General features: G+C 38.3%; 1 protein-coding gene across 5 annotated transcripts in view; it reads right to left on the bottom strand.

Moving 5' to 3' along the window:
* The window catches only part of lingo2 (leucine rich repeat and Ig domain containing 2), a 217,405-nt gene that overhangs the window by 164,670 nt on the left and 31,580 nt on the right, over positions 1-21,155 (bottom strand). For all 5 annotated transcript variants that reach the window (XM_051954613.1, XM_022190904.2, XM_051954614.1 and 2 more), the window contains one exon: positions 10,368-10,440. The gene's annotated coding sequence lies outside the window, so the exon portion shown is untranslated. The remainder of the gene's footprint in view (positions 1-10,367; positions 10,441-21,155) is intronic.

Genomic DNA, 21,155 nt, shown 5'->3' with positions numbered 1-21,155 from the left:
TTTCAATGCATAAGCCAGAATTTTACTTGTTCAATACAAGAATAGCAAAGGGGGCAGAAAATTTAGAAAAACCCCACTGCAACTTTTAAGGACCCAATATCACACAATTTGTTCCTTGTTTCAGTGACTCTTCACACATATCCATCTAGACTCTCTATCCAATTCACTTCCCTGCATGGTCATGTTGCAGAGCAACAGTATTGATTCTTCTTTTGTTTCCCTTTTTTTCTTTTATAGTGAACCATCTCTCTGCAGGTATCCAATATTTCTATTACTTACTTTTTCCCTCTGATTCGAAATAGTTCTTTCATCTGTGAGGACAAAGCCAACTTTTGTATTCACACATCTTCTTTAAGATTACCCTGTATCACTATTGACTTTTTTGTCCCACAGTTCAGTTAAACTATTGTTATTGTATGAAACTGGAATTGTAAATGTATGAAAGTAAAGTGTATTTTCTTTTGTAGCATGTTGTTGTTATATATATATATATATATATATGGGTTATGACCAATCTTTTATAATTTCCTTATTTCACAAGAACGATGCAAGTCAGGCCACCGTATCAATTTTACTCTGTCTCCCAAAAGCATTTTATTTCAATATTTTCTGAAACAACAACCATGGACCTACAAGTTAAGCTGTGCCAGTCGGCTGTGTCCCGGCCTCCTCAAAGCAATCTATATAGCATCCACTCCCTCCAGGCACTTGGGAAGCTCACTTAAGGACATCAATACTCCAGGAAATGAGACACAGAGCAATGTCTTCAAAGACTGAGAAGTTAGAGGGCTGACTGAGATGCCCTTACATCTTATTTAAGGTGTTGCTGCTTAATGCAGCAAAGCTCATGGAGTGAGCTGTTTTCACACTTCTCACAGACATCAAACTGTGCCCAGATGTCCAGTCAAAAGACAATGATTTGCAATAAGCAAGGCGGGTCAACACTTGAAACATGTGTCTTTGACACACACACAAAACGTGGATGTACCTGTCCTCTTTCATTATTACATTTAGGTACTTTGTGAAAAGCACCAGTTCCACTGGTAGGAAAACATCCCAGAGCATAATACTGCCACTACCATGTTTGATGGTAGGTTTGGTGTTCTTGGGGTTTAAGGCCTCACCTTCTCTCCTCTAAACATGTTGTCGGTCACTGTAGCCAAATAGCTGGATGTTTCATTTGACCACATAATTTTCCTCCAGAATGTATGTTTTTTGTCCATGCAATCAGCAGGCAATTTCAGTCCGATCTTACAGTGTCGCTTCAAGGGGAAAGGCTTCCTTCTTGCACAGCAGCCTGTCAGCTCATGGCGACGTAAAACACACTTGACTGTGGACACTAATACCTGTGTTCCAGCAGACTTTTGACCATCCTGCGCAAATGTCAATCAGCTTGTGTTTGAAATAAAATGGCTAAGAGGAGTCAGCAGCAGTGGGCAATCATAATCACAAATGCAAAATTAAGAGGCCATGTGACAAGGAAAATTAAACAACTTTGTATATCACTGAAGCTAACAACAGAAGTTGGGGGTTTCTTTTAATTAAATTTTTGATCCAGCTGATTTTGTGAAATTTCAAGAACATCTTTAATACATTTTTTGAAAGATTGCATTAACTGTTTTTGTGACAAATACACATTTCAATAATGCATAAAAATTTTATTTTATTTTTTTTAAATTATAGGAAAATTAAGAATTAGCTGAGTTGGTCTCACAACAAATGTATGCTTTATATATATATATATATATATATATATATATATATACACACACACACATACATACACACGTGGACAAAATTGTTGGTACCCCTCAGTTAAAGAAGGAAAAACCCACAATTCTCACTGAAATCACTTGAAACTCACAAAAGTAACAATAAATAAAAATTTATTGAAAATTAAATAATCAAAATCAGCCATCACTTTTGAATTGTTGATTAACATAATTATTTAAAAAAACAAACTAATGAAATGGGGCTGGACAAAAATGATGGTACCCATAACTTAATATTTTGTTGCACAACCTTTTGAGGCAATCACTGCAATTAAACGATTTCTGTATTTGTCAATGAGCGTTCTGCAGCTGTCAACAGGTATTTTGGCCCACTCCTCATGAGCAAACAGCTCCAGTTGTCTCAGGTTTGATGGGTGTCTTCTCCAAATGGCATGTTTCAGCTCCTTCCACATATGTTCAATGGGATTCAGATCTGGGCTCATAGAAGGCCACTTTAGAATAGTCCAACGCTTTTCTCTCAGCCATTCTTGGGTGTTTTTGGCTGTGTGTTTTGGATCGTTGTCCTGTTGGAAGACCCATGACCTGCGACTGAGACCAAGCTTTCTGACACTAGGCAGCACATTTCTCTCCAGAATGCCTTGATAGTCTTCAGATTTCATCGTACCTTGCACACTTTCAAGACACCCTATGCCAGATGCAGCAAAGCAGCCCCAAAACATTACTGAGCCTCCTCCATGTTTCACCGTAGGGACAGTGTTCTTTTCTTCGTATGCTTGGTTTTTGAGTCTATGAACATAGAGTTGATGTGCCTTACCAAAAAGCTCCAGTTTGGTCTCATCTGTCCAAAGGACATTCTCCCAGAAGCTTTGTGGCTTGTCAACATGCATTTTTGTAAATTCCAGTCTCGCTTTTTTATGAGTTTTTTTCAGCAGTGGTGTCCTCCTTGGTCGTCTCCCATGAAGTCCACTTTGGCTCAAACAACGACGAATGGTGCGATCTGACACTGATGTACCTTGGCCTTGGAGTTCACCTTTAATTTCTTTGGAGGTTGCTCTGGGCTCTTTGGATACAATTCGAACGATCCGTCTCTTCAATTTGTCATCAATTTTCCTCTTGCGGCCACGTCCAGGGAGGTTGGCTCCTGTCCCGTGGGTCTTGAACTTCTGAATAATATGAGCCACTGTTGTCACAGGAACTTCAAGCTGTTTAGAGATGGTCTTATAGCCTTTACCTTTAAGATGTTTGTCTATAATTTTTTTTCGGATGTCCTGGGACAATTCTCTCCTTCGCTTTCTGTTGTCCATGTTCAGTGTGGTACACACCTTTTCACCAAACAGCAGGGTGACTACTTGTCTCCCTTTAAATAGGCAGACTGACTGATTATGAGTTTGGAAACACCTGTGATGTCAATTAAATGACACACCTGAGTTAATCATGTCACTCTGGTCAAATAGTTTTCAATCTTTTATAGAGGTACCATCATTTTTGTCCAGGCCTGTTTCATTAGTTTGGTTTTTTTAAATAATTATGTTAATCAACAATTCAAAAGTAATGGCTGTTTTGATTATTTAATTTTCAATAAATTTTATTTATTGTTACTTTTGTGAGTTTCAAGTGATTTCAGTGAGAATTGTGGGTTTTTCCTTCTTTAACTGAGGGGTACCAACAATTTTGTCCACGTGTGTACATATATACAGTGCCTTGTGAAAGTATTCGGCCCCCTTGAACTTTTCAACCTTTCGCCACATTTCAGGCTTCAAACGTGAAGATATAAAATTTTAATTTTTTGTCAAGAATCAACAACAATTGGGACACAATCGTGAAGTGGAATGAAATTTATTGGATATTTTAAACTTTTTTAACAAATAAAAACCTGAAAAGTGGGGTGTGCAATATTATTCGGCCCCTTTACTTTCAGTGCAGCAAACTCACTCCAGAAGTTCAGAGAGGATCTCTGAATGATCCAATGTTGTCCTAAATGACTGATGATGATAAATAGAATCCACCTGTGTGTAATCAAGTCTCCATATAAATGCACCTGCTCTGTGATAGTCTCAGGGTTCTGTTTAAAGTGCAGAGAGCATCATGAAGACCAAGGAACACACCAGGCAGGTCCAAGATACTGTTGAGGAGAAGTTTAAAGCTGGATTTAGATACAAAAAGATTTCCCAAGCTTTAAACATCTCAAGGAGCACTGGGCAAGCAATCATATTGAAATGGAAGGAGTATCAGACCACTGCAAATCTACCTAGACCCGGCCGTCCCTCTAAACTTTCACCTCGAACAAGGAAAAGACTGGTCAGAGATGCAGCCAAGAGGCCCATGATCACTCTGGATGAACTGCAGAGATCTACAGCTGAGGTGGGAGAGTCTGTCCATAGGACAACAATCAGTCGTACACTGCACAAATCTGGCCTTTATGGAAGAGTGGCAAGAAGAAAGCCATTTCTCAAAGATATCCATAAAAAGTCTCGTTTGAAGTTTGCCACAAGCCACCTGGGAGACACACCAAACATGTGGAAGAAGGTGCTCTGGTCAGATGAAACCAAAATCAAACTTTTTGGCCACAATGCAAAACGATGTTTGGCGTAAAAGCAACACAGCTCATCACCCTGAACACACCATCCCCACTGTCAAACATGGTGGTGGCAGCCTCATGGTTTGGGCCTGCTTTTCTTCAGCAGGGACAGGGAAGATGGTTAAAATTGATGGGAAGATGAATGGAGCCAAATACAGGACCATTCTGGAAGAAAACCTGTTGGAGACTGCAAAAGACCTGAGACTGGGACGGAGATTTATCTTCCAACAGGACAATGATCCAAAACATAAAGCCAAATCTACAATGGAATGGTTCACAAATAAAGGTATCCAGGTGTTAGAATGGCCAAGTCAAAGTCCAGACCTGAATCCAATCGAGAATCTGTGGGCAAAGCTGAAGACTGCTGTTCACAAACGCTCTCCATCCAACCTCACTGAGCTCGAGCTGTTTTGCAAGGAAGAATGGGCAAGAATTTCAGTCTCTCGATGTGCAAAACTGATAGAGACATACCCCAAGCGACTTGCAGCTGTAATTGCAGCAAAAGGTGGCGCTACAAAGTATTAATGCAAGGGGGCCGAATAATATTGCAGGCCCCACTTTTCAGGTTTTTATTTGTTAAAAAAGTTTAAAATATCCAATAAATTTCGTTCCACTTCACGATTGTGTCCCACTTGTTGTTGATTCTTGACAAAAAATTAAAATTTTATATCTTTATGTTTGAAGCCTGAAATGTGGCGAAAGATTGAAAAGTTCAAGGGGGCCGAATACTTTCACAAGGGACTGTATATATATATATATATATATATATATATATACATACACACACACACACACATATATATACTTTGTCACCATGCAGACTGTATAAAAAATTTGAGTCAGGAACTCCATTCAATTTTGTTCTCAACAATGTGCTTCACTTCCATGACAATGTCTAAACACCTATTTTCAATCCTCTATCCACAGCTGAGGATGTTCTTGTGTACATGAGGAGGATTAATCCTTACATTGAATATTCAGACAACTTCCCAGCTTCTCTCCCAGAACATTGTACTGTCAATCAAATGTCAACCATTTGGTCGTTGCTGTCAAACCCCCCTCACTGCCTTGGCAACAGAAAAAGACAAATGCACTGGGAATACAAATCAAATGGCATTAGAATGACAGAGGAAGAACTTGGCAATGGCTAAATGAGTCAGTGATAAAGGTATCACAGATTACTCATGACAAATGGCCTACGATCTATCAATTTCCACTTCTAACTAAAACTGATGCAATATGAAAACACTATGATGTAAAGTTTGAGCTAGCCTGCCTCAATCTGATGCAGAGATGCTATATTTCCTCAGATGAGTGATACAGTGTTAACAAACAGCTAAAATGTGTCTCAGTGGGTGATTTCAGATGTTTCCACAAAGAATGCATCATCTCTATGTCCGCTGCAACTCTCTTCAGTGATTGATTACACTGTCACAACGTCTCAGTATTGTCACAATGTGACGCCATTCTCTTATCACTTGAAATTTATGTGTTACTTGCTATCTACACATTTATATCTACCCCAACTGGAAACAGAGTTCTGCTACACTCCGTCTGTGGCATAGAGAGACACTGCAGCACCAGCAACAGCAGGGATATGCAGCTGTAACATCAGAGATAAAACAACAGCAAGCGTAAGCTGTAAATTTCACTGTGTCAGATCGATGAGATCGATAATCACTTGTCTCACACATTCACCCCTAAATTACTGCTGAGAACAATTGTCAATGGCTTCAACTTGTTCTCAACAAACTGTACTTTCATGTATTAAAATCCATTTTGGTTATCAGGTGGCTGATGACTTACATTACAACTGATAAACAGATAATCCATAACAAGCAGAGAAAAAAGAAACAGCAAATATTCACTTCCAATGCTAAGCAAAAAGTCAAAGCCTTCAAACTATTTCTTAGCAGTGAGATTTTTAGCAAGGATATTTCTGAGCGTAACATATATTTATGTCTAGATTTTCTGGCCACTGTCATGCCAGCATTGGTTTTTTTCTGCTGCTTATAGGTTTCAATAAAGTCTAACCCTATTCTGGTTTTGTGTTGATCTACTTAACATCTATTGCATCCTTTCATGCTCTATCACATTGCCTCATTGTCATGATGTTGCTGACTCTGAGATGTCTTCAGGGGTGTCTGATGTGGCAACTTCTGCTTTACAACTACTGCTGGGCTCCTGGTGGGACTGAGGTTGGAAAGTAATGACAATGTTTTGACTGAGACAGAGACATGGATTTGCATGAGCAGGTATGCAGCAGGTGGCATCAAACAGATTTGATGTCAGTGCTGGGCTCCGAGGTACGCTTCAAGGTTTGAGATGTATTAAAACATTTTAAAGAAGACATTTTTTTCCCATTGTCATTTCTATCTGTAGTTTTGGGAATGTGCATATTAGAAATTGCAGCAAAACCTAATCCTGACTTTGATCTTTTGACAAAACTATGATGGTTCCTATGAAGTCTTCTGGTATTGTCTTCACGCAGTGCAGACATAGTAAATCCACTATGATAAAAAAAAAAAGAAATTTGTTTTCTTCAACAGGATTATAACAGCACACAGGCCTGTCTGTATCTTGCCACTGCCTCTCTGAATGTGCCCAGGGCTTCATTAAACCTATCTCAAAGAAAAATGTAAGATCTTGGTCTTCATTGAGTGCACAAAGGCATCTATGCCAACTCAGAGACAGAAAAACAACTTGCATCATGCATCATGGAACAATGGGGACTTTTGAGTGAAATGCTGAGGGAAATGTAAAACAAATATTTCTGAGACAGAGATAGACTGAGCACAGCATGCCTATGATAATTTTGCAAAGCAAATCACACATCATCCAAAAGACTTTCTTTTTTTTTACCCAAACTTTATAAAGCAACTTACAGCCATTATTTACTCAGAAATGATAACTGAATAATATTGCCATGGCACCTTCTATAGCTCATTTTTCATCAGTTACTGTAGAAGTGTTGTTGTCTTCTGTGTGAATAAATACTTGCAGGAATTAAACATTTCTTAAAACTTGTTTGACCTCAGTGTTTTTGTTTGTTTCTAAAACACTACAATGCAGGTGTTCAGTGTGGAAAATCCAGAAAACAGGATTAGCAATTAAGAAAAGTACCCTTTAACTCCAGGGCTTCTGGCTCTAAGCTTTGAAGTCAGGTTTATACAATTTTCAAGGTTTATACAAGTAATTGCCACAAAATTGCACCTTCAAAAACACACTTCAACCCTTCTCACTTGTGTAACAATCGTAAAGACATTCTTCATCAGATACAAAGTTTAACTGTAAGTTCATGGGTTGTCTAAAAGATGAAGAATAGACAATGCATTTTTACTTAGAAGCCTTTTTGTTTTGTTTTGCTTTTTGATTGGGCATTTTTGCATTTCTTAGCAGAAAAGAGGACATGGAGAAAGTGAAAGTGGGATGACAAGCAACAAAGGTACCCTGGCTGAATCCAGCTGGGGATGTTGTGATTACATGGTCACCGTTTTACACCCCAAGGTGATCAGAATGCCCGGAAGCTCTAAAGTAAAAACTTCAAATGGATTTATTAACTTCTAAAGGCCAGTCTTTATAAAAAAATTTTAAAAAAAATTAAAAAACTGGATAGCTACAGAACAAGTACAAATACTGCCTTTGTTGTGAAACAACATGAATTAATTATCAATCATTTATAGGTAAATACTTAAGGGAAGTCAAGTATAGGGAGGTATAATACCAAAGGCTTCTATACTGCTACTATTCACCACTGGAGTCCGCTCATTGTTGACCAAGTAATAACTCTTAAATCCATCTGATAAAAGTAAATTACAGATTTGCTTCAGCATAAAAAAGACAGGACACCTTTATAGACCGAAATTCAGTTCACATTCAGTAACTCTTAAGAGAAAGATCCAAGGTAGAAAAGACAGGATATAAACCTCAAAAATACTGATAATGCAGCAGCTGCAAGATGCACTGAATCTTTGTTTTTGTGTTTTGGTGGTGGTTGTTTTTTTTCCAGTAAAGGTGAAATAGTGTATCAGCACATATCTATTTTTTCTGCTACCTCCTCCAAGCAAACGTTATCTCTGGAAACAGCAAATCAGCAACTCATCCATACTTATACATCTTTTTACGGGCACATTTAATTGCTATTTTTTCTTGAATAGCTCTATGCTGTTGTGTATAGCAATGAATGAGAGCTCCATTCTTAATCACACCTATGAAGCTCCACGTGGTCAACTGTTTCTACAATCAGTAAACACAGCTATCAGTCATTTTCTTTTCTTTTTTTAAATAGAGTTAGAGGATCAAATCACGCTCATTCCTTCACTATTAAAGCTTTGCTGACTCAGGCTACTAAAATGTGTAATAAAAGATGAAAGACACTGATTCCTGTGTTTGTTAAATAAACTACAAACAACTCCTATGGAAAGTGCTATGTATTGTAGATGCATTGTGGATCATCTATCATTCTTTACTGAACAAACCCAATTTTATTTCATCCTTTATCATTTAACTAGTATAAACTGACCGCATCCAAGGCAGTAGCAACAGCACAGGCTACTTTTCAAATGTGATTTTCTTTTGACGGTGAAGGATAAATTGCTGTTTGCACCTACATTCTACGTCTCACACTCAGCATTTCACATATCTTTGAAGACTCAGGATCTGTCCAAAAAGTTACAGCTGGCATATATCATTGTTACTGTCATCACAATACCAGTAACTGCAGGCTAGTACTTGGAACGTCTGCTTCCATTACGTCATTCTCCCCAGAGCTATCAGGGTTTTACTAGATCCCCATAAACCTCAGGCAACATTTCCACCCCATGTTTGATTAGTTGTATTGGCAATTAAAATAAAACAACCAGCTCATCCTCTTAATAAAACAGTATCAATGTAGTTACCACTTATATTGTTTAAGGGAGAAAAAATATAATTAAAAAGAGATTCTGAAATAATTGGCTACACCATGCTCTGCTGCTTTCCATTCCACTGTGCCATGTCCTCTCCTCTAACCCCGCCAGTACAATTTGGGACTGCTGAATGGGCACAGTAGTTGGCATAGACCTGTGAGCATGCTCTTATCATGTTTAGCACAATGACAGGAACTGGTACAAGAGAGCGGCTTTATGGCTCTGGATTTGTTCCCCTGGACTGCAATCACCCTGACCAGTCCTTGTTTAGCCCTGGGGCCACAAGTGTTTGCACCTCCTTTTTGAGACAGCTTTTAAACAAACGCAGAGTTCTTACATCAGTGTGCACAATTATGTGTAACATTACACATCACTGTAAAATAAATTCTTTCCTCGCAGTATACTTGCGACCATTTAAAAAAAAAAAAACAGTTGGCTGACAATAGCACATTTCTGTCCTAAGTACTACAGATTAAAAACCTTTGAGATAGTGACAGTTTTGGAATAAAACATCAGAGTCTCATTCTTTCTATATTGCATCTTTTTACAATGTCTTGACACAGAAATGTCTAAATCAATATAGCTTTTAACTAATCAGCGTTGACTGTCAGCAGACTGGAAAAGGTGTATGTAAAAAGAACAGTGTGCTGTGCTGGCTTATATATATATATATATATATATATATATATATATATATATATATATATACAGTGTATACTTTGAAAAAGCATTGGCCCCCAAGCTAACAAGCTACCAAATTCACATACCGGTAATTAATTCTGTTTTTGTTGGGTTTTTTTTTTTTGCATATTTGTCACACAAAAATGTTTCAGATCAACAAACTGATAACTATATTTATTTAATATTTGACAGAGGTAACTCACAAAACACAAAATTCAGCTTCCAAATGGTTAGTTTTTTAACGATTTGTTTAAAAAAATATTTTCACATTCAAGATATTTTTGGAGTATTTTCTTTCAAGCAGGTAATGTGTTGCACTCCCTGACCTGTGTCTGCTCATAACACAAAGAATATTCATTGTCAGCACATGGTTACCAAAATCTACACCAAGTCAAGCGTGAAACCCTGCTATTTCTCCCTGGGGAACACATTTATTCATGCTAACAGAGACACAAAAGATTAACTTACCATACTGGAACAGAAGCAAAGAACATGTCTGCTTCCTGCCAGGAGAGGGGATAGGTGCCTACACAGATTCAGTCTGAAAAAGAAAAAAGAAAGACTTCTGTAAGGACATGCAATACGAATGACTTATGTTATTTCACAAGACAGACACATCAGAAACATTTGGAATGTCAGCATGCGGGAAGCTTGTGTCATCCACTCATTGTACTCAGTGTCATGTTGGATAAGAGGATCAGCTGAAAGCACAAAACATACATCCTCGACTTTATGTAGCTCTCGTTCATGCTTCCCTGCAAGTCCACAGACAGACAACACTGTTAGAATTAAATTTAACATGTAAAATTTCATGCTAGTGACTTTATTAAGCATTATTAAAGCAGCAGAAATTAAGGCTTTCATGAAACAATGATTTAAGCTCTCAGTAGTCTGCTTTTTAACTCCATAAATATAGTCTGCATTTGCAAAAATCAGATATATTATTGTACTGAATGGCATAATTCATTCTTCAGTTCTGGCAATTTGACTTATGTGCGAGCCCATCAGCCAAAACATCTCCTGATTTGTAACTGGTATAGCTTTTACATCAGATATTAGTACTGAATAATGGCCGTCACTTTGAGTTAGAGATGAGTGAGATTGATATGATCATTTATTCCATGAGACAATACAGATTTGTCCATTATTTTAGATACTGTGCTAACATTAATATGAGGTTTAACTATCAGATCTTTAGGTACTAGGCCATCCATTGCACACAGTGTTATAAATTAATAAGGTCTGCTTTACTCGTCCCCATCTGGAATGGCATCATCCACTTTGTGAAAGAAGTGAGCCTTGTTGATATTTTGTACACATTGAGTATTCACGTTTATACAGGCTGCCAGGAATTTTACAAACAACACAAAAAAATGACTTTTGTCATTTCAGTTGAATTGCTATGCCAGTTGTTTCCCAATAGGTAGCACATGCTGGCATCTTCTGCTGTCAACCTTAAAAACCTAAAACACAAGAAATATGCCTCTGTGTGGCAGCATCAAAAGCTTCACTCATTTTCAATGTTAAAAAATTCATGCACACTTTGGAATGTCTGCAGGAAAATCCTTTTCATAAGACTTACAATGATGCAGCTATTGGTTTTTATGCTCACTTCTATATTACTTAACATTCAAATTCTTCTAAACTTCCAAATTTTTATAATGTCTATTACAGTTGATGAGATTGTGTTTGAAGTGTAGAGGAACATAACAAGCACGGGAAGGCCTCAATCTGCCATTCATTGCATTTCTGCCTTTTTGACAGCAGTGTTTTGAAATAATGAGATCTCTAGCAAGGTATGAGCCAGCAGAAATGAGAATGACAGGGGAAGTCAAACAGCCACAAGAGTTTTAAGCACAGACTCTTCCTAATGAATGCATCTAGGCTTACTGTTGGCTGTATTCTTCACACTCTAAAAGTCAAACTACTATCTTGTCTGTTTTAATCACACCCTTGTTCCAAATTATTCAGGTGAAAGAGAACGAGATGCTGGTACTTTTTTTTTTCTAGATCTGCTGGCTCATTTTGCCTCTTGTTCACAAAGAGAGGAGAAAAGCACTGTCCTGGGAGGGGATTTGCAAGGAGTAGGAGTGAGAAGATGAGGGAAAAGCGAAGGAGAGGGATGAAACACCACTGGGATGAAATCTCTGAGTATACCAAGGTCAGCAGAACTCTCACAATGAAACGAAACGCTGCCAGACACACACGCACGCACATAAAGAAAGACCAAACAGGCATGCACACACATTAGTAGCAGCACACTGTCCATACTAGGTCTTTCTTGATAACAACATGCTGAGAAATGCAAAATTACCAATGGGTCTACATTTGGCTATATGGGCCTGTACACTGATTCACACAAACACAACTGTTGTTGGGTTCTCTTACTGCTGCCATTATATTAGTATCTGGTCATTTTGAGATCTTTACTTTTGCACTTTGCCCTTACTGCATTAAGAAAAGTACAAGCTGTCATGTCTTTTGAGCTTGTAGTTCATCTTCTCCTCACATTTTTGACTTTGTTAATACACCAACTCCTCCATGAATTCATCACTTTGTTCTTTAGCATAATCTGTAGCGGTCACGTACGAAAGAGGTCTGTTATAGTTGGAGACTTACAGTGGTGTTTATCTCACCCAGGACACTAACGTGTCAGTGTTAATGACTGTAAAACACTTCACCTTTGGCTGCTTTCAAGAAACACTTTGAACAAAAGCTTGGCTCAACAACATATTTTCCACACATCAAAAGTTTAAAACAAACGGTGAAGATTAAAAAACAGGCTCCACATAAAATACGCCTCCACATAAAATACGGGTCTCACAAATAAATGGAACCTCCTATGCACCTTCAGCAAAAGGTTTTTCTGTGCACTGAGCTTTGATGAATGCTAAACCAATGAAAACGCTGGGATGATTCCATGTCTTCGAGAATCCAAATATGTTGAAACTATAAGTAAATTCACACCTTCTGCTGCCTGTCAGAAGAAGATTTACACCTGCAGTTTATATCGGAAATCTTGATTATTTTTTTTCTGTTGATTTGATGACACTTAAAGCTGCTGTCCGGAGTTTCCGTTTGTTTTCAATTTATGTATAATTTTTTAACAAAGCTTAAATGTGTTAGTCTAGTTCGATACTATAATATAAAGTTAGTATAACGCGATATGAAAATTTATTCCTGAGCTCCGCCTTCCTCTCATAGACCCCCATGTTATTCCAAAAAGCGCCGGTCGCTGCCGACCAATCAAGTTCGAGCTTCAGCTTTGTCATGCTGTCAACGGTTACGCGCACAGCAAGCAAGCCCATGCAGAGGTGGGCGAGCTACGCACTACGCAACCGCGAGCACATTTGTTTTGCTTGTGGAGGAGAGAGCATCAGGGCTCAGCAACTTCCAGAAAAGTTACCAATCCCACGGCTTGTCAGGCCAAGAGACTGCAGGACGTTTTTTGGCTCGGGGTGCTCACGTCGCTCCCCGACCACGGCCTCCATAGCCCGCCTGACGGCTTCGTTTAGATGCCGTGGTCGGGGTGCTCGCGTCGCTCCCCGACCACGGCCTCCATAGCCCGCCTGACGGCTTCGTTTAGATGCCGGACCTCTGGAGGAAGATGTTGGGGCGTCTGGGACATACTCTTCGTCAGAGGAGTCATGCAATTCTGAACTCTAGATAGAAATAAATAAACAATCTAACATATACACGCGTAAATGCACTAAGTTTGATAAACAACGTCATCGAGAGGGATACACGAGTGTAATCACATATTGAAACTTTACTCGTTCGTCCTAGCAGATTCATGTTATTTTGGTATTAGGACAAGTTAGACTCAATACAGCATTCTAACGTAATTCCTTTATTATTTACTAAATGTAGAAGAGTGGAAAACAGCAAAACAGGCGAGATGCTGCAGCACTCCGGGCACTTCTCTCAGGTACTGCGCGCGTGCACAAATAAAGGGGTGAAATCAGAGGGAGGGAGGGTGGGACCAACAGTGTTTTGGGAGACGCTGCGATTCAAACTCCGGACAGCAGCTTTAATTGCCAGTTTCCATCGGCTTTATTTTGCACTGAAAAATTTTTAACTGTACCTCACAATGTTGTACGATCCAGCACAAGCACAACACCAAACTCATGCACACCTGCTACAGAGCTGAACCAACACTTCAGTCTCTGGTGGGGACGATGTGTTATACTAATACACAGATACATCGGGCATAGTTTTTTGCGTTCATATGTATACAATGTGAGCAAATGAGTTTTAAAAGGTAGAATCGCTTGTGAATGTACTTTTGTTTATTTATCTATTTTTTATTTGCTTTGGATTTTCAATTAACTCCATAACAGTAGTCCAGGGGGTGTAAAGACAGTGTGGTGTGCTGCACATATTTGCTGTTTTTCAGGTTAATTTATGATTTTGATAGAATGAAATACAACCTACTGTCGGCATTTTTCATTTGCCAGGTTTCAAACTTTGTGCTTGTAGCCAGACCACAAGGATTCCTTCCAATCAGCATCCAATAAAAAACTACAGGCAGCTAAGACCGTGTTTTAGACATGTCAGCCGTCTATGGTCTGTTGATCTGACTGGTTGAAGTCAGGCTGTGATAGATGATGATCAACAGATGGCTCATCCAATCAGCTGCCAACTATTTTTTGAAAGTTTTTCCAAACTGTGTCCAAGGACGACTTCTCAGATGGTTCTGTGTAACAAACCATCTGGTGTGTCAGGTTAGTTCAAGAGGGCTCCCTTTCCTAAAAGCAGATGGATAGAACACACTATTCTGTAAAAGGTTTTCATCAGAACAATACAACATCTGTACATACGTTCATCTAAACTATTTTGGCATTATAGACTTACTGTGGTTACTACTAGAATCTGAGGCTCATATGCTGCTATCATCATTCTTCCTTTTGGCAAAAGAACAAAGAGTGTGACAAAACGCACTCTCCCAACCCACGTTACTTTTTAATGGCATAAGTTTAGACCTTTTCCGATCCTTTGTTATGTTGTAAACACTAGCATATTGCCCATACTGTGCAAAGCTGTTATCACCCAGAAGGAATGTCCTAAGCTGGATTCCAAAAGGTTATTTAATGTTTCAATATGTTCAGTATACTGCTTTAAAGAAATGTCCTTTGGTTTTCTTATAAAATTTCAATGAGAGAGAGAGAGAGAGAGAGAGAGAGAGAAACAATGCTATTGTTTGCCTGCATGTTGAACTAGTTATCAGTCTTAAAACATTCATGCTTTTTCATAAAGAAGTCAGTTCTGACAGGAAGAATAGGGGGAACATTTCCACATCACATGGGTATTTACCCACTATAAACAGAGTGCTTTCTGTAATCCTTTCAAAGGCATCCCTTAACTACCAAAGTGCTTTTTGTGATTGTGCTTTTTTTTTTCCAATATGAATAAGAGTTGTGCAGAACATTTTAATTTTGTCCCAGCATTTCCACCAATCTTTTCCTTTTCAATTCTTGATCAAGACTATGAAAAACCATAGATTTATAGTTATACATTATATTTTCCATTCTCTGATTGCATTCATCATCATAATTTGGAGTTCCCTGAAGGCAACAGGTGCTAAATAATTGATGGGCCTGAAAGCTGTTTGGCTCTGCAAGAGAGTGCCTGCAACCCTCTTGGGAGAGAAAAAGTACCAGCAGCTTTGAAACTAGCGGAAGCCGGCAAGCCTCGGTTAGAATTACTACTGTGTTCCGTCATGCCAAACATTTGGTGCTGAGACAATGCAATACAGTTTCATTACAATGCCGGCGCCTCGCAGGCAGAGACATCAAAGACCCAGTTTGTCTCGGCCTCAGTTTACCAAGACAATCAAGAGATGGAGATACAGTTAAGACTAATTTCAAAGAGAACTACTTACAGTTTCATTATGAGCAAGTAAGGAACTGGAATAATGAAACAGCACAGTGTGCACCTTGAGGTAGAAAACTCTTCGGATGTTCAACCTAAAATAGAACCAAAGTTTTGTATCTTTCATTTTAAATAATTCAGCTGTTTGAAAACATGAACAGCACTTTTACAAAGCTACAAACAAACCCTAACATGCTGAAATAAGGCTATCAATAGTGTATATGGACTGGCTTGCGAAGTTATTTATATTTTACATCCAAATTTATCTTTTTTTTTAATTTAATTTAATATAACTATTCTAAATACCAAGCAAGTACAATTTAGTCTTGTAATATCAATCAAGTAGCTGCAAGCAGTAGGTCTTCATGCCATGGTACAACTTTTACATGTTTACAAATGTAGAGCCCCAACAACATACAAAAAAACTTGCAATTAACTTTACATTACATAACAGTATGACATATGGTTGGCCTCATCATTTATAAAACATTTTGCAATAAACAAAATGAATCTTAAATTTGTACAGTAAGGCAACCTTGTTTGAGATAATAGTTGTTCAAACAGTAGTGGATAATAGATGTTCAAAATATCTGGAGCAATCTTGTAAACAGTGTCACACTTCCCACTGGGACTTTGCAGAGACTTTTTTTGGGGGGGGGCTTTTTAATCTGAAGAATCAGTATGTAGGCCGCAGCACAAAGGCTTCTGAACACAAAACGAGCCCAGGATTCAGTGAAGGTTTTAAAATGCCACAGCAGACACAGATAGTGTTAGAGAGATTTGCACACTGCTCAAGGAAAATGTTTATATCCAGTAAATCACTCTACGACTTGTGTATGTCAAGGGTGATTTAGTGGAGTTCCACTCAGGTCTGGACGAATATTTCTTTTGAGGAAATTGGGGGAATAAATACAAAATTCCTTAATGTGGAGCAAAGCATGCTGCTTATTTAACTTCCAGTAGTACTGCAGCACACTCAAATGCAAAACCAATAGTTTTATGCTACCAGTAAAAATGAATACTAATGTAAGATATTGTCACATAACAATGTGCTACCACACACAATTGGAGAATATTATAATGTTTGGATTTACAATCTTTTCCTTGCAGACTATAAATTGGATGTATGGCAGATGATGATCATTCAACCCTTATATTAGCCAGGCTAATGTCTGAGGAGGCTGTGTTGGAATGGCAACACTGCCATTACAATATTAATACACAGCAGATCTGCATAGCCATCAGAGCATAAAGTCTAATCAGAATCATCATATGCTGTGACAAACACACTGTAAATGACCATATTTCCCATTTGCTTTTGTGAAAATGTTTCATTTTAATGAGTTTTATTGGACTTTATCTTTAATGTCTCAAGAAATGCAAGTATTAACGATGGAAATAACTGTGGAACTGTCCAAAGTTTCAAACAAAGTAAAACAAAAACAGCATTTCCATAAGACTCATAAAGAACTCAGATAGACGTTGATGGGAGAAACGAGAAAAATGCAAGCAAACAAAGATGGTTGTAGACATTGCACAGTGTATACACATTTATGTAAGCACTGCTGTATGTATGTATAACTGTGTTTTCTTCAATAAAAATGTAATGTCCCAAACAAGATTCTCATTCGATCCATTATGGGTCATTTACATCCGTTAAACAGATATACTACCATTTTCATATACATGATTAATATTCCTCCCTAAATACAGCATTTAGTTAGTTAAATACAAATGAATGTATCAGCAACTACAATTATAATGTATCTGGACAAGCTGAAGTTAAACAAGCTTTAACTAAATATTACATGAACACAGTACAAAAATGTAGTTTAGTATTGATAACAGTACTGGCTAAACATGTAAATGGATAGTTTGACATAATTCTTGGGGAATCAAGATCAAATCTTTTTTTTGTTTGTTTTCTCTATTCAGGTCTATGAGTGGTAGCAAATGCCATCTGAACACACGCCGGATCTGATCAACCATGAATGGGTCACCTGGGCGAGGGTGTCTGATGATGAAAGACCCGAAACTCCCGAGGACCCCAGGCTACATCACTGATGATGTGTTCAGGAGCATCCAAGAGATGTACCGTATCAATACATAGCAGGTTGGTTGTTTTTGTTCAGTCCATTGACCAAATTAACTGTCAAGTAAGTGTTTCCATGATATCAGTAAAGATATGGATTCGATCACCATCATTTCCAGAAGCACATCACATGGCACACGTCCCTCATATTAGTCAGTGTAATATGTATTTTCCATCTTGGGAATATTCTTCATTTAAATGGTCTCTAGGAAGACATATATGTTGAACATTTCTGGAAATTTCCATCTCGCCAAATCACTTACAGTTCTGAAAGACCTTGCGTATTTAAATAGATATTTCTTCACTACATGTGGTTTAACTGCCTGGTATTTTTAGCTATTGAGAAAAGATAACAGTAAATAACTGTGAATGACCTTTTCTTTGTTCACACTATGTCCTGTGGAGCTTTTAGTTTTTGCCCACTTCAGCAAGAGATGGCTTTTAGATTGGGCAGGAAAATTGCTCCGAACAATGCCAGTCAACTGTATTTGCCATAAAAATAAATTATAATGAAAATATTTCTGACTCAAATTACACCTTTGTGTGTGCTCACAGTAGACAGCAGACACAAATAACAAAACACCTATGTGCTTTGGCTCACGCGTTCTCATTACATTTATCAAGAGAAGTCTACCATAATTACAGGATTTTATTGTACTTTTCAGCAGCTCTCATAAATTTTGCTTGACATGAGTGTCAATGCTGTGGGTACTTATAAAACTGTGCTGTGGCTGAGAAATGATAAATAAGGTATCACATTTTGAATACGTACGCATATTTTTAAAGCTGCAAGTATAGTCTGGCACTGATGCTAAAGCAGCCACTATATCTGTTGGTGCTGGTAATTTTGTAAAGAAACATACTAGCACTTCAGTGCAAGTGCTTCTTCCTCATCATTACCATGAATCCGTGAAGTAGCATCTTTGTGGCAGAAAGTAACTACTAGTTTCCCCTTTTAACCTTATGCTGAGTATGAGAAGCTTTGACATGGCTTTCATCTGTAGTTATGCGTATGCCAGAATTCATGAAATTAGCCTCATTTTTTTTTTTAAATTCCATGCAACTGCACAAGATATTACACAAGTACCTCAGAGAACAGTCAATGTTGCAGATTGGATAATTAATTCTCTTGTTGCTTTAATGAGCAAATGTAGTCAATTTCATATTACTTCCTTTGTAATACAGTGTCCTTCATTTGAGAGGAAAAACTGGGGATGGTGTTCCAGGGAAAAAAATTCTGCCCCAGAGAGGCACACACCAGCAAGTAAAGATCATGTTAATGCCCCACTACATGCATTTAGGGCCACCAAAAGACTGATCAGGCCTCAACACAAACTCCTCGTGGTGCTCAAAGGTTAGCTTGGAGCGAGTGATGGACAGGATGTTGTGCCAGTCAGCCACTCATATTTAATTGCATATTTAATACACCATCTCTGTGATTTTCTGCTGATGACCAGGCCATACCACAACATGCCAAGCAAATTACGGGACAGAATTTCTCCTATGCCAATGCTATCTTAGACAAAATTGTGAAGTCAGTAGACTCTCAGATGTGGGTTGCAATGACCATGTGGTTGGACTACTAATGTTGGGAAGATGCATTCCTTGTCCCAAAGGCCACAGAACTCAACAGGTCAAGAATCTATACTGTACAACTAGTCTACATGCATCTTGGTTTGACAGAGCTTGTCGAAATGGCTGGATTTTTTTTTTAAAGTTAAAAAAATAATTTAAAATCTATCCAGTTTTCTACTATTCTAAGCATGCTGAACAGACTGTGCCAGGGCCCTGACTGGGTGCAAGCAGATCTCAGCAGCTCCTCCTCATACCCTCCCTCAGGGAAAACGAGTAACCACAGCCTGGCTGACTGAATTAAATGGAATTCAAGAAAGAGTTTGGAAAAAATCCAAAGTTAGGGAAGAAGAGTAAACCTACTTCTTTGATGAATCCGGGAATGACCTGTCAATGTAAAATGATATGGCTAAAAATTAGCACTTATGCCAAGGTGGGTGATATATGATAATCTTGATTCAGGCACAATCCAGTGTGGATGAGCCACCAGATACACTCCTTGACCGATCCTAGCGTACCTAGGAGCATGGCCAGATCCAACAAACGGACAACTAAGGGTGTTCTTTTCAAGATTGTAAGTCTCTGGGAACAAGGTCAACAGAGAAATTAAGAAAATAAATAAATTAAACATCATCCTAAATCTGTTACACTGGCAATATGAAAATATGTGATTGTGGTCCCTGATCCTGCAGGGCAGTAATCAGATTTGTTGGCGAAGCTTCAGGTGTTTAGGCAGAAACTGGATAATGCCATGGGCTGTGGCAGTAGAGCATATCTTGAAATCACCATTTGTAATGAGCAGACTCCTGAAATATGGCCGCTGGCAGAAGACAAAAAGGCCATCACTGGAAGACAATTAGAATTCAACTGGCAGAGGACAAAGAATTTAGGGAAAATGGAAAAAAGAAACAAATTACTTAAGACAGTACCCATAATATGACTGCCAGTCCACACACAGCACGTGAATCCATTGATGTAACCCATGCACACAGGTCGCAACACAGACTGTCATACCGAAAATCCTGACTGCAGTGGAAATTATACACTAAATGCCACACAGGTGTTTTATAGGTCATCACTAAGGTGTGGCTGGGCAAGTCAGCCTCTCTTACAGATTCCATCCATATACCCTGACCATGGGGGAATCACTAACTGTCTTGTATATTGTAGATGAAATATATAATATATATATATTGGAGAGTACTTTATTATTTATCTGAATGCTAAAAACTTGGAAGCCATTATAGATAATGTACTCCTCATTGCTTATCAGCAATATCATAAATTGCAGCCTCAAGGACACACACATTCACATACACACAAAGAAAACCTCCGTATAACACACATTTATAGTTCTCGATTCAATCCAATGGATGTGGCTGGACAAGCAATGAGATTTTAATGAGTGACAGACCCTGGGTTATAAGAGCACTGTGCCTTTAAAGTTAGAAGGGCACAATCTTTGGTTAATACTGCTGAACAAGAATGGCTTATTCACAAATGTATTTCCTCAAAACCTGGAAGAAGGTGTTGTCATATGATTATATTTTTAATCCAGAAATTCAAAAGACAATGACACTTTTTTTACATAAGCTAGAATGCAGTGACATAGTTTTGCATTGTGCTGTTTTAATTTTTCATGTAAATGTTCTAATCTACTTTACCTTATTTATGTTCAATGTGTTATGTCAGGTCACATTGCAACCTTCAGATCTGCCTCA

Source organism: Acanthochromis polyacanthus, chromosome 10, assembly GCF_021347895.1.
Source record: "Acanthochromis polyacanthus isolate Apoly-LR-REF ecotype Palm Island chromosome 10, KAUST_Apoly_ChrSc, whole genome shotgun sequence".
NCBI classification, from domain to species: domain Eukaryota; kingdom Metazoa; phylum Chordata; class Actinopteri; family Pomacentridae; genus Acanthochromis; species Acanthochromis polyacanthus.
This window is presented reverse-complemented; position numbering and strand designations above follow the sequence as displayed.